Genomic DNA, 2,695 nt, shown 5'->3' with positions numbered 1-2,695 from the left:
TCTCTCTCTCTCTCTCTCTCTCTCTCTCTCTCTGTCTCTGTCTCTCTGTCTCTCTCTCTCTCTCTCTGTCTCTCTCTGTCTCTCTGTTTCTGTCTGTCTCTGTCTCTGTCTCTCACTCCTACTCTCCTAATATAGGAATTTATTTTGTATGACTTTACATATTTGTAATGGAATTTATTTTTCTTGCCTTCTCAATGGGGGAGGAGGAAGGGAGTTAATTCAGACAGAAAATAAACTGAAATCAACACATAAAAATGAATTATGGTTATATCGAACTTTAAAAAAAATGAAGTCTATGAACCACTTCTCAGAATAATGTTTTTAAATGCATAAAATGCAGGATTACAAAGAAAGTTAATTATGTTGAAAGAGTTTCAAAATATCTTTAAAGTTTTGAACACCAGATTAAAAATGCCTGTCTAATCTATGCTCACTCTAATCCATCCTCCAAACCGCCAGTCTTTTTTAATATGCTGTTTAATATGCCATATAATCACTATGATGAGGGAAAAAAAACCTGGTGGTTCTCTGTCATTCAAGATTCTCTAAAATCTAGCTTCAGTCAACTTATCTAGAGTTATTTCAAACTACTCTCCTTCCCCACTTCTATTCTCCAGATAAACTGAAAAACCGTCCATCCCTCCCCTCATATTGACTTCTCTTCATACTGTTCTTTTACCTATATTCTAATATATATTTATATATAATATATTCTGCTGCTTCCTCTGTTGTTTGAAATCGCTCTCTTTAAGGCTCAACTAAGATGTCCCCTCATCCATGAAGCCTTTCCTTACTCTCCCCCAGCCACCCTTCAAAGGGTTCTCTCAAATTTGTCACTACATTTTGCCTGACTTTCTCCTTTGCTCTCATTTTCCCATGTGTCAGAGTTATTTGTGTAATTGTCCTTGCTTTAGACACTTGATTTCTCAAAGGCAGGCCTGTGTTGTACCTATTTTTATATCTTCAGTCTCAATGCAGGACCTTGCATAGACAGCAGCAGACCATAAATAGTAGTTGAATTAGACATTTTGTGATTTTACCTCAGCATTCTTAAGCTACAAGGTCTATCTTTTTATGAACCACATGTTGTAGTAGAAATAGCACTGGGCTAGAAGTGGGGTAGGACTGGTTCTAGTTCCAGCTTTTCTACAATTCCCAGCCAATCAATACTTACTGTGTAACTTTGGACAAGTTCTTTGCTCTCTCTGGACTTCAGGATCCTCCAGAAAATGAGAGTGTTCATCTAGATAGTCATTAACATTCTATGCTTCTGAGTATATAAAGGGAAATGATAGATGGATAGAAGGGGTAGAAGTGGTGTAGAATGTGTCTTAGTAATTCCTTAAATGTGGTCTGGGAACTACTGATGGTTTAAAGGTAATCTGATAAGGGCTCCATATTGGTTTTTGATGAGAATTATTAGTTAACTTGAATGTCATCTTTCACTAGTACTTTGAATTGATTTGTTTATGGAATTGACATGGTATTTCCATCACATTGTTAGGAAAATGATCCCAGATCTAGAAGAGAACTTTGAGATTATTCTAGGACTAGTTGACATTTATATAGGAAGCTAGACAAGGCATCATGGAAAGTACATTGGAACTGAAGTCAGATGACCTGGGTCGGAATACTGCCTCTGCCACTGACTTATCTGTATGATCTTAAGCAATCCACATTACCTTTCTGGGTTTGTTTCCCCATTGATAAAATGAGGGGATAATTTTTGTGGTTCTTTCCAGCTTTAAATCCTATGATCCTAGCTAAGGTATTGACCTAAAAGAGCTCATCTCATCCCCATCCCTTCCCAAAGCAGAAATGGGCAAGGGCTTGCTAAGGCAGAGGGGAAGGATAAGGATTACTAGTAGAGAGAAGTTGTTAAGGTGCACATTCAGGGGTGAGAAAAAGACAATAAGTGGGAAACATATAGAAATAAAGAATGCTAATCAATGAGAGAGGAGGGAATTCTAGGCCATGATCAAAGATGGAGTCCTGAGCTTGTTTAGAGCTCTTTGCCAGATTCCTGGCAAAATGGTAAAAGAAGCAAGGGTTTGTCTGGAGCCCCTGTTCCCCACCCCAGCACCCAGTATCCTTTTACCCAGGAGGAATACCTGTGATAAATTTCATATAAATATATGTCTATATAAATATGCACACATTTACATATGTATGCATTTATATATCATTGTATGATGTATAGGTATAGGGACACACCTGTGTACACATACTCACATTCACGCTTCTTTAAGAATTTGAATAGAACTGTGTGTATGTATGGAGGAAGATTATCAAAGAAAATCCTCAGTATATCTTATGGCAATATGTCTGAGGAGTGCAAAGACCGGGCTGTGTGTGTGTGCGCGTGCACAGGTGCACGCACATGTATTTGCACATGTGTCTGTTCACATCCTAGTCCTCCAGATGTGATTCAATGAATGGGAAGTGAGCTAAGGTGGTTTAAGGTGAAACTCAATGTAGAATAAATATAACTTATTATAAAATGGAAAAATTTACTATTCCATTTCTATGAAGGGAAAAGCTTTTAATATTCTGGGGCTCCAGGGTCTGCAGCTCAAATAGTGAAGCATCTTTCTGTGGGGAATGTACTATTGTTGATGTTACTCTGGCTCAGTATTTGCATGAATGTTGTCATGGAAACATAAACTTGAGTCCCTTTGTGGGTGGAAAAGTTCTC

This window comes from Petaurus breviceps, unplaced genomic scaffold (genome assembly GCF_028583685.1).
Source record: "Petaurus breviceps papuanus isolate PSGF00001 unplaced genomic scaffold, PetGlider_PUasm1.0 90591, whole genome shotgun sequence".
NCBI lineage: Eukaryota > Metazoa > Chordata > Mammalia > Diprotodontia > Petauridae > Petaurus > Petaurus breviceps.
The sequence above is the reverse complement of the archived record's forward strand: the minus strand, read 5'-3'. Positions refer to the sequence as shown.